Source organism: Aptenodytes forsteri, unplaced genomic scaffold, assembly GCF_000699145.1.
Source record: "Aptenodytes forsteri isolate BGI_AS27 unplaced genomic scaffold, ASM69914v1 Scaffold114, whole genome shotgun sequence".
NCBI lineage: Eukaryota > Metazoa > Chordata > Aves > Sphenisciformes > Spheniscidae > Aptenodytes > Aptenodytes forsteri.
This window is the reverse complement of record NW_008795364.1, coordinates 1,945,280-1,957,797: the sequence shown is the minus strand read 5'-3', so window position 1 is coordinate 1,957,797 and position 12,518 is coordinate 1,945,280.

The following is a 12,518-nucleotide window of genomic DNA, read 5'->3' as shown; positions in this document are numbered from 1 at the left end:
TGTTTTCATTATCTTATATTAATCTTTAGTATACTTCTTTCATTTTATTGTATGTAAGCCTTAAATCAATAAAAAGCGTAAAAGCTGTGTCTTTTGAGATTGGAGGAGCTGTCCAATTTTACTAGCCTCTTTGTTGATATGATCTAAAACATAAGCTATTATCACCATTATAGCTATAAGAAAATTTTATTTTTTGTTTTTATGGTGTGGTATGTTTCTTTATTTGGAGAATGGCTATTAAAAAATTCAATATGGTAATGTGGATTGACAAGCTTCATTTTGTAGTATTAAATTTAATTATATAAAAACTAATTTGTCCCATTAGAACTCTAGGGATAAAGTAAAGTACTTTTAACTTTGATGGCTGCTGTAACTCTTGATGAAACATAAAAGTTAACAGTTTAAGTAGGATTTTTATTTCTTTAAAGAAATACTACAGCTCAGAAGAATTTTGTGAGCTATTTGTGTAAGCAGGAACAATTCTTAAAATTGCAGAAAATAGCTGATTTTTGGATAAGAGAAAAGTCAGTGAGATGTATGCTTTAACAAATACACTAACTATTCCTTTTTTTGGTTAAAAGTCAATCAACAGCTATTGCAAAAAAAGAAAAAAAAAAGAAAGATTGTTTAGCAGTTTATCAAACAAAACTCCTGACATCACTTGACCTTCTTTTCCTGTTTTACTGCTCAGGTATACTTGGACATTGGGAAATATTAATGAGAAATTCATCCAGTCAGGAAGCAGGAACAGCCATTTTGGCAAATAGTTCACAATCCTATAGCACGGAGAAGTGCCCCTTGCAATACCCAATGCTTTTGCGGAAATGTGCAGACAATTCATCGGTTAAAACCAGGAGGCTTTCTGTGGAGGAATGGGGAAGTAACAAGCAGTTTAGTGTCTCTAGGTGCACTGTAGATTTGTCTTATCAAACCACTTCATTCTTTCTAGGGTGTAAAGTTGGATTTCAGATACAGAACTCACATCTGGATTCAAAGTAGAACATTACACAAGCTATGTAATATTTCAAACAAGGATTTGGGTCAGGTTAGTGCTAGGAAGCAGAGTGTATCGGTCTGAATCCCATTTAAATCTTCTTCAAAGTTTGGGACTTTTGATGCCTGTATTTTGCTTAAGGTCTGTCTGGATCGGACAGGTACTAACAGAAGTGCTTCTCAAGCAGAAGAGGTAGAGCCAACTGACAGAGTGCACCTCCAGTGCTGAAAACCCTATGAATATCTGCTAATTTTGCCACGGAGACTACTATAAGGATATATCTATCTAGATGACAGTCGAAGTAGTCCTCTATTGTCTCTGAATATTTCTGCTGATAAAAATGCTCAAGGTATTTAATATTTTGAGAATGGTTTCTCAAAATCACAAAACATTTATTATATTTGGCATACCTCTGGGTGATTTTTGGGACCCTCTCTCTAAATAATTAAAGACTGAAAGGCCTTTGGTGTCCAGCAGTTAACAAAAGCTGACAGGCAGGGGCACGGTATGGTGGAAAAGTGGTGGGGAGAACTTCCCCTGATAAGCTTGGTCTGCTCTTCAGCTTTGCCACTCAACCATCACTATCATCACGAGTAAGGCACTGAATTTATATATGTAGGAAAAAAGTATTTGTAGGGCAGAATATTCCTATTCTTTTCAATCACCTATGAGTAATAATCCTTGAAAATAGCTGCATGCACAGGAACCTTCCCACAATAAACAACCATGCTACTCCAAGCTTTGCTTGGATTACCAGTTCTTTTTTACTTTACTTATTAAGCAGCAGAGCATTTCTCTTCTCCTAATTTAACAGGTGACCAGGGTGCTTTAAGTACTCTTGTGCTAAGGTTTACATACAGGAAATAAGTTTATGTTTAATCCCTTCTTGTAGAGAAGAAGTTACTTACCATGTCTAGCTATGTCCCCTACACAGTGCAGGATAAAATACTACTTTAAAAATGTTCTTTAAAATAGAAGGAAAAAAAGAGATTAGATTTGGGAGGGGGGAAATCCTTTCTAACCAGGTCTAACTATATCTGGATCATTCCTTCTAGTTATTTAGTGATCTGTAGGGAGAGGGCAAAATCTGCTTGGCATGCCCAGTGAAAAATGCATGTGTGGCCAATGAGGTAGAGAGAATTTAAGCTTTCAGAGCTGCGGCCAGCCTCCTTTTGTCCTCTTCGCAACCTAAGTGGTCTCACTGGCTTGCACACCCATGTGATTTCTGCTGCTTTTTTTGAGTATCATGATGCTGATGGCATCTTCATCTGCATTGGTCACAGAATTTAGGCTTTCATGTAAGCAGTGCAAGCTAGATAAAGTGGGTGCTCCTCAGCTCCACATCTTCGTCAGCTGCTCATACGTTCCTATCTATTCCCAGCTAAGAATATTAGCACAGTGGTTTTGAGAGTGTTAGCACACCAGCACACTGACATTGCAAATGTCAGCAAAAGCTGCTTGAGTGGCCTTTTGCTCTGTATTGTTACAGGAATCCAGCCTTAAGCAAGAGAGCCCAGTAGGAAAGCTTTCAAGAGAGGGTCTCAGACACTTTCTTCTGGAGGAACTAAGTGTGTGGAAGGTCTGGTTTATTAACATCTGTCATTCTGTCTGGTTTTTGTTTTGTTTTTAATTAAGAAAACAGTGTTCAGGCATCAACAGTGCCATGGAGATAGTATTGATGGTTGTATATAAATGCCTGAGGTTTATCTGGTTGGCAGTTATGATTCTGTATGTTATCCTTTGATAGATGATCCTACTCTCCAATTACAAAATATGCCAAGAGCATGACATACAGGAATCCTCAGCCTTGAGTCTTACTACATTGTCAGATATAATCACCTTTCTTTCACACATGAGAAATTAATATTTTTATAGTAAAATGCTGACCCCAGCAAATGGTGAAAATAATCTCCGTAATAATGATACTAAAACTTCCAGGCAGGGAAAAGGCATAGATTATCAAATTAATTCTTATGGCTTAATTCTTGTTGAACAGATTGGATTTTTAATAGTAAAATGAGTTAATGACTGCTGATTACTATCTTGACTCATTTTGATAAGGTAAGACTGAATGAGAACACTTTTTCTTACTCCAAAGATAAATATTTCAGGTTGTCCTGGATTAATGAAAAGAATGGATAGCTCCATCTATTCACCCATCTGTACAAAATATAACAAAATACAACAAAATAGCTCTGCACTAAAGTTGAGGCCTTTTAGAGCTGGGCACTAGCTCGCTGTAAGAAATCAAGGTTGTCTTGAGCCCCTGAAGGTGAACCCCTCAGATCATGTGTGCTGAGATCTGATTTTTGTGCCAAGCTGTGGCCAGCTGTGTAGCCATTTGAATGCCCATAGGATTAAGTCAGTTCTTTCACAGTAAATTACACACATTTGCATAGTGGATGCAAAACAACATTTCTGAAACAGTGAAGGTACAAAGGAAGCCTCTTTTCCAGGAACTTCAGTGAAGGTGTCCTCGTTCTGTCCCCACAATTCAGCCCCTTTGGTAGTCCTCTGCCTCCAACGTCCCCTGGGGTTGTCACTTTGTCACACACTGTTCTGCTTTTCCACGGCAGTCACTCAGATGAAATGCCCTGGAAGTCCTGCACCTTTTCAGACATCTGGAGATGTGACCTGCTCATTAGCTTCCTCTCCCATGCAGCTGCTTTGCTACTAAAGGAGTTTTTGTAAAGGTTGCTTTCGGGGAACCTCTGAAAAACAAAGGTTTACACACCTACTTGGGGTGACTGGAGTGCAGCACTGCTGTGTTGAAGCCTGCAAAAATGTAACCAAGCTAGGTTTAAATTACCATAGTTTTGTGTGTCTGAAACAAAACCAAAACAGCTTTCTCTCCTCTGAATCCTCATCGTAACTTCTGATTGTGTGCAGCTAAATGAAGTTCCCATCCCTCCATGTGACTTACTTTTAATTTAAGAGCTGTGCATTTTCTGAGGTGTGAGTTTGTGTGCACAGCAAAAGTGCATTTATTCAGGTACTTACATGGTGATGGAGGAGCAAGCAGCTCAGGTGCCTGGTGATGAAGATGTGGTCCAAGGAAAGCAGCATGTGGCCTTCCAGTAAAATGCTGTCTGTTGTACTTGTGTGCAGCAGCAAAAGACGAAGAGCATGGAGCCATCACCTGTGGCCCTAGGAAAGGCTCCAGTGCCATAGGGAGGACCTGGTTGCTTCATATCTCAGTAACGTGGTTTCACCTGGAGCCACACATTGGTGGCCTGTAACTTCCTCCTTGTGGTACCTGCTATGTTTGATTTCGTTGTTATTCATCTATTTTGTTTAAATAGAGAGGGAAAGACTGTAAAAGTCTCAGCAGAGACCTGCAGGCCAAGCTCAGAGCCTGGGAGTGCAAGGAGGTCCTGATGGCAGGAGTGACCTGAGGACTGGCGGGATGGAGCAGAGCTTGCTACAGCCCAGAAAATGTTTGAAGGGTGGGAGCAATGCCTTCAAGGACAGTGAAAAAAGGAGCAATGTAGCCACCTTTTACATCTATTCAGTCTTTCCTTGGGACTTTGAAATTTCTCTGCTTAAGAAGTTAACTATTCTAATAAAACCTGGGTTTTTTAAAGTTTCAAAGTCTTCTGATCTTCTCTGAGGATCTCACTGATGTGAGCTCCTGTCATTGTGCTCTGTGACATGAATATAAGATTTCAAGTGTGGTATTTGCAGCTAAGAATAGCATATGTTATCATCATTGGTAGCTGTATAGCACCAGAAATTAATTATCAAAAGATGTAGAAATTTAGGGTTAGAAATATGTTCCCTGCATTGTTAATCTTCACTGTATATTAGAAGTACACAGATGAGTGGGCCAGACTTGTAAATCTGTTTTCTAAATCTCCAGCATAGGGAGCAAATGCAAATTAATAAGAACATATGGTTAGACTGCTAAACAGATTAAAGGATTTGAAAATACTGACAAATTTTATTCATTTACTTCTGGAATCTATATTATGAAATTACACTTAAGTGAGATATGATTGATTGGCAGTGGGGAAAAAAGTCACATCGTAAGCTGAAGGAGTGGCAAAGGGAACATGCCCTGCCTTACAGGATGCTTGACGGTGGGAGAGCCGTACAATCATTACTAACTATATTGCCAGGCTGAACAAAATGAGGTTGGAGATGGAATTTGAGGATCAAAACAACACAGTTTCCCTGACTTCACCTAGAGGAATAGTGTACAAGTGGGAAGCTGAAAGACCTGTCTCCAAAGCAATTAATGTATTAAACATCTGAAAAAGCACTTAGCAACAGTTTGTTTAAAAACCTATTACAAACCCATGAAGCTGTGTCCTGTGTTTTTCTCCCCTCTGCATTTAAATGAATATGAGAAAAGAAGAAATATTTATAAAGCTTTTACCGGAAGAGTGCATGACAGGGTTTCTAAAGTACTTTCTAATATACGACCTGCCATTTAGAGTGATTGCTTTCCTGTATATGACTAGAAGAACTTTATAAAGGATAAAGGAAATAAAAATGACGTCTAACCTATATACTTGAGATATAAGAATAAAAAAAGCCCAATGTGTGTATGCAAAGATAAGGCCATGGGTTCTTTTCTACTGTAGTTCTTCATATGCTTTTAGGTGATCTCAGCCAGAATATTTCCCTCTGAGTTATAGCTCTGTGAACTGTTATTAAGGATAAGGTGCAGTAGCACATCTTTTAATGTGAGCAAATGAGAGGACAGTCAAATATGTATTATTCAAGGTCTAGTGTATCTTTTTTCTGAAATTTGCTTTTTGACAACTGCTAGAAGAGTAATTGCTGACAATAATGTTATAAAGGAATAAATATACCTTTTGGTGTTTACCTGGGGCTACTGTATGAATGTTCATAAAGGGAAGAAATAAGGAAAAGCTTCTAGAAGTATGCAAAACATATAGAAGCAAACAAAGCTGCTTCCTTTCCCACTCTGTTGTGGTGACTGCGGGAGGAAGGAACGGTGTCCCTGTTCTGGTCCATGAGCTGCTGCTCACACGTAAGGGAGCTGACACACATACTCACGTGAGTAAGAGCAGGAGAGACACGTTTCAAACTGCAGCAGTTACTCGCTGCTGCAGAGCTTTTCATGTCCTGCCCTCAGGACTACATTCCTTCTTTCTTTAACTGTGTGTGACTCAAAAGCTATGTATAGGCTATATTTGCTAAATGGTGACCTTTGCGGTCATAGAAAAAGCAAAAAAGATCCCCCTCTTTGCAGGGGAACTTGCCAGAAACATGCAGTGTGCAAATAAAGGCAAGCAGACTGAAACATGGGGGACAAGGAAAGAAGTGGGTTCAACACTTTGGTCCTTTAGAGAGCTGATGTCAGTGACCTAAATTATGCTGGCCCATTAGAGCTCTAACTTCATTTGGGATTGATGGCCCTGAAGGAGAGACCATGGTTTTCCTCTGCACTTTGACATGGAAAAAGTTTGGAGCTGGGATCTCACGTATTTACAAAGATCTGCTGTTTATTCATCATCACCCTGGATCTGCCTAGGGTTTTACTTCTTGAGCTACAGAGGCAAAGCTCTGGTCCTCCTGCCTTTTGGGACATTTAACTCACTGAGATGAAAATGTCACCAAGATGGAAAACGAAGCACTTAATAAAATTAACTCTCTTTCTATTTCTCTTCCGGAAAGTATTTAGCTGATTACAAATAGCTGCGGAAAGATTTTATTGTAGATACTTTGAGAAATACGGTTATTGCTTGCAATTTACTGTTTGTTAATTATTTTATCCAGAGTTCTCTAATTAAAAGCTTCTGTCCTTTTCTACCTCTAGTGACTCAGATAAAACAGATAACAATAAAATAAGTTTTAATGAAAAGTATAGAATCCAATAAGTCAAGTGTACTTTACCACTAAAACAACGCGATAAAGACTAGCTGAGATAAACATTCACTGTGTTATCATTATGGTATGCCCAGAAGGACCAAAAAGATGAAACAACACCATCTGTTTATAGCTGAATTTTCTATTATTAGAAAAAGAATTGTGGTGACCCCAAAGTCACAATAAAAAGAGCCAACATAGAAAAATTACCGTTTGCTCCTTATACCACTTCAGACTTGGCTCTTTTAGAGCCTACAAAAAGTGTCTCTTACTTGTATCCTCTTATGGTGTAAACCTTACCCACAGGATCGCAGTGATATTCTGCAGTATTGTAGAATGGAAAATCCTCATTCTGTCCCTTAAAATACACCAGTCAATTAAGTACTCTCATAAGCTACTAAATCAAAATGCACTCTCACGCTCTTCTCCCCCTACCCCTCCTTTTAATGAGATGTAAACATGTAAGGAGCTGTGAACCTTTATAGGGATCCTATATAGGATCAAGAATCAGGACTTCTTCATGTTCAGCCTGTTATGCAATGTTTGGTATCTGTCTCTTTTCCTCTTGCCTTGTTTTCTGTATTTATGACTAATAATGAACTCATCAATTACAGTGGCTTAGTCAGCACATAATTCCAATGGCATACATGTAACTGGCAGGTACTCCTTACGTAGAAACGTGTGGGTGATTGTAAGATCCAAATCCAAAGTCTTGCACTATCCATGCCTGGTTAAGGCAGGCATACATTTTCATTCTTCATCTGAAGCATGTACTAAACTCCCTTTGAATCAAGGTCCAGCTGAGGTTCTAGTGGTAAATTCCGGGGAGACTACAGAACAAAAAATAATGGTGAGATTTGTACCTGTCTGAAAGCATCTGCTGCCACCTGAGAAAACAACTGGAGAGTTGCCTTTTTTGTCTTTTTCATTCATGTAGGTGTTTCAGAACTGGTGTAGTTATGTTCCATGTAGAACGGATTTTTTTTTTTCTGTGATTTAAGCATTTATTTGAGAGCTGGGTACATTCTGTGTTTTAGCCTCTCTCCTACCCTATTCTAAGTGTGGATTTACTTTTATATTTTTCAGAATGAGACCTGCCATGTAAACCACCCTAATGAGAATCTGTAGTGCTTTTTTTTTTTTTTCCCCCATAGTGAAACAGTATGGAAGCTCGATTAGCGATCCAAAGTAAATAATTGTACTGGGTCTGGCTGGGAGGGAGCTAACTCTCTTCATAGCAGCCCCTATGGTGCTGTTTTGCATTTGTGACTAAAACAGTGTTGATAACACACCGATGTTTTGACTGTTGCTGAGCAGTACTTACACAGCATTGAGGTTTTCTCTTTTCCCCGCTCTTCCTCCCACAGTGATTAGGCTGAGGGTGGGCAAGAGGTAGGGAGGGGACACAGCTGGGACAGCTGACCGGAATTGACCAGAGGCACATTCCATACCATATGATGTCGCACTCAGCCATAAAAGCTCAGGGAAAGGAGGAGAAAGGACGGACATTTTTGGTTTTGGCATTTGTCTTCCCAAGTCACCGTTACACATGATGAAACCCTGCTTCCTGGGAAGTGGCTAAACAGATGTTTATTCACTACTGCCAATGGGAAGCAGTGAATAAATTCCTTATTTTGCTTTGCTTGTGCTCACAGCTTTTGCTTTACCAGTTGAACTGCCTTTATCTCAACCTGCAAGTCTTCTCACTTTTGCCCTTCCAATTCTCTATCCCAGCCCACTATGGGGGAGCGAGCAAATGGCTGGGTGAGCGCATAGTTGCTGGTCGGGCTCAACCCACCACAGTGATACATATAGCATAGGTAACAACCATTAGTGGCACACTGGATTTTTTTCTAATAAAGTAAGTTAAAAGAAACAATTGCAAACTTCCTTTCTCAAAAATATCTTAAAACATCGAACTCGAAGAACAAAGCCAATAAAGGATTTTGATGGTAAAGAACTATCTAGGTGGAGTTGGTAAGCCTAGATGCAAAACTACAATCCAGCACCTATCTCGTGCTCATATCCTGCTGACCTTGCAGTCATCTCTGTGATGTTCCCAAAAATTCCCTGGGTGCCTAGGGTGGAATCTGCTCCTACTCTGAGCAGCAGAGTTCAAACTCCCACCTAAATCAGGACTCAGAAGTTAAGTGTTCCTGCAGACTTCTTGCAGGTGCCTGCTTTGGTAGGAAAGCACAAAATAAATGCAAAGAAGCCCCAAACTGGTTGTAGAATCAGTCCTTTTCAGAACACACATATGGATTCTTCTTTGAAAACCTACAAGATGAGTGCAAAGCAAAGGAAGTGGTCATTTTAAATATGTTTTCATGCAATTCCTAGAGCAGTTGTACAGGAAATGAGGTACCTGAGTTCAAATACCACTTTGGCCTGAAGGAAGTTGAACCTATGTTTCTCACATTTCCAGAGAGCGCTAATTGAGCTATAAATTAGTCTAGATTGAGATGAGAGATTACAAGGTGGAGATCATTACTTTTCTCAATGTCCAGCCAGTAATTTGCCTTTAACTTTTCCTCTTTCTTGCTGGTTACCCCCATGAATTGCAACTGCTTATCAGATCTCTTATTTACCTTCAGTCATGCTTGGTCTATAGTTATTTCTATTCTCAAAATATTCTTCAGAGAATTTCCATTTTCCAGTGCCTGGATAGTAAAGAATCAGTTCTTTTTATATGCAATGCTGTCCTGACACTTCCATCACTGGAATAGTTTGAGTACGCTTAGAAGACAGGTGAAGACTTCAGCCCTAGTGTCTGACCAACCTGACAGATTGTTTGATGTGAGAACCTGCACATGCCTCTTTCACAGTTTGTTTTCCGATTCTTTCTAGTCTTTGCCTTGAAAATTGGCATATGAATGACTTGCTTGATACACTCACATTTTATTTTTGTTGGGTTCAATACTCGGCTGCTTTATTTTAATGTCTGGGAGTTGTTCTTTATTGTGCATCTTGCTGCCTTTCTCATGGCACACATCTACACTGATGTGCTGGATATCCTTTGAAGGACTAACAGTGATTTTTGAAAGTCCACACTAGTGGTTTATGGTTCATGGTTTTCTGTCCTTGAGCATCCTAGTCAAACTTTCCACAGATTAACACTATTGTAGTACATTTCTTTTCAGAATGGCCCCACTTTGCTCAAGTCATGCTGATGCAAAACCTTCTGCCTGCCCCTTTCTTATGAGCAAAGTTCCAGGACCTGCCTCTGTCATTAAAAGATATGCTTGCCTCATCATTCATGCCAAACATTTTTAGGATTGGATAGAAGGTTATCAACCCCTTGATGCTTGCAGGGTGGCTGAGTTATGATCAGGTCATTATGCCCATACTATGTAGGTGAGGTCCAGCAGTCATGGAAAGTATTAACATGTATCTGAGAGGTTTGGTTTAAATAACGTTAGCTAATGTAAAGGCCTTTAATAATCCATGAACTAATTGAAGTAAGGTCATCTGCTGTACTGGTTTTACTGGCTTTAGGGTTCATTCAGGATATTTTGGAAATTAGCAAATATGCCTTAGTTGGTAAAAGCAGCTGGTCATAATTTCAGACAGTTTTAATTTAATTTTTATGTAATTTTAGATTCATTTTCCTGTTTAATTTTAATAGTGTGTTTTGGTCATGAAAATGAGAAAGAGGAGAAAGCAATCTTAAGAATTCCCATGCCAGGGAGAAAACTTCAGTCGTAGCTCATAATCAACTATAAAACTCAGATCTGGAGAGAAACAGTGAGTTTTCTATTGCTCTACTACTCGCAGAACTACTTGTTTCACCTAACTCAGTCAGGTTATGGTTTTTTGATTGTTTGTGTGTAATGTTTGTTTTAGGTTTCCAAATGTTTCATTCGTTAAATTAAATATAAATGGTTAATTAAGTTAATTAATGTTTAGAAAAGTTGTCTGTACTACTTGAATTTTCTGTATATGTATTATGCTTGGATTTTTTTTATTAATTTATTTTGTCCTAGGGATTTTGTGGCATTCTCTGGTTACAAAGTGGCTTTGATTGATTGTGGTTTTACTATTTTCTCTTCTATAATACTGAAGATTTCAGATATTCCACTTGCAATATATTCCCATTTCAATCTTGCAGTGTCCAGTCCTAACTACAACCTTTACCGTGTCCATTTGCTGAGGGACTGGACTTTGGTTTGCCATTGTAATTGTTATTCCTCTCCTGTACCTGTTTTTCCCTCCCTATTCTTATTTTTTTATATCAAATGCTTGCAGGAGCTTGAATCATACTGGGTAATCATGGATTAAAAAAAAAAAAAAGCAATGTTCAAGCTTGATTTCTCTTTCCTGCCAATGTAAACACACCCTTAAAGAAAATTGCGGTATATCACTATACTGTAAACAATCTATTGGGAAGCTAAACGTTATAGAACTTACTGTGCAAAATTTGTGTATTCTAAAGACAATGTGATGTTGCTAAATCATGGATAACATCCTCTGGTTTTAAAAAGCAAAAAGTAGCTTTGGTAAGCTCATCCAGGCCTTCTGAGTTGGAGCTGATGTTACTCCAGGAAGTTCCCTTCTGTTTTTCTGATAATTATGAAATAGAGACTTCTGAAGCACTACAGTGTTTCTTCAGGGTTAGAGCAGAACTGTAGTTTTTGACAGACTGTGAATTAATCCTTATCTGAAAAAAAAAGAGCCTACTCCCCCACAACCAACTGGAGAACAATTAAAAAACAAAAAACTTGTTTTTGACGTTTACTTGATATCTAGAAGGACAGTTTCTTAATTTTTATGTCATGTTTCTATTAGTCGCAAATTAGAAGTTCATACAGCCTTTTTGCTAGTTGTGGAAAGAGTTTAACATGGAATAAATTCAAATTTCAAAAAATACTCTTGACAGATTGGAGAATCTCTTTTATTCTCCAAACTGAACTTTCCAAGAATGGAGTTCTTGAACATAAAAGATTAATATTGGTCGTGGGATTATTATCCAGAGTAGAAATGTCTGTCAAAGTAATTTTATAATTAAATTTAGCACCAGCTAGCACTCCCTCAGAGAGTAACTATAAATCTATATATAGACAGGGATTTATTATAATCAACTTTGAAATCCTTTAGTTTGTCTCTCCCAAATACTGTTGTCACATCCAGAAATAATAAGATGACTATGGAGAATTTTTAAACCTTTATCTTTTTCTATTTTCATCCAAGATCACTTTGAATCAAGAAAATGATTGACGGGGCAGGGCCAGAAAGGATGTACTGTAGGTGGAGAAACAACAACTATCTCCATATCAGTGAATCTCCATAAAAGTCTGTGTGGTGAAAACAGCTTAAAGGAATATTTTCAAAGGATGCTTGGCCTGACATTTAAACTATGTAAGAGAAATTTCTTGTTAAGCCTAAGCCAGTAGAAATACCTGATTGGTTTGATTTTGGTTTTGTGTTTGGTTATATTTAAGTAAAGAAATACACAGCACTATTCCCATTGAACTGTGATTTGAAGGACTTGAATTCCAGATTCAGATCCTCCGTTCCTGTCCTGTGGTGAATGGAGTTAAATCCAGTTGGCGGCTGGTCACGAGCGGTGTTCCCCAGGGCTCAGTTGTGGGGCTGGTCTTGTTCAATATCTTTATCAATGATCTGGATGAGGGGATTGAGTGCACCCTCAGTAAGTTTGCAGACGACACCAAGTTGGGCGGGAGTGTTG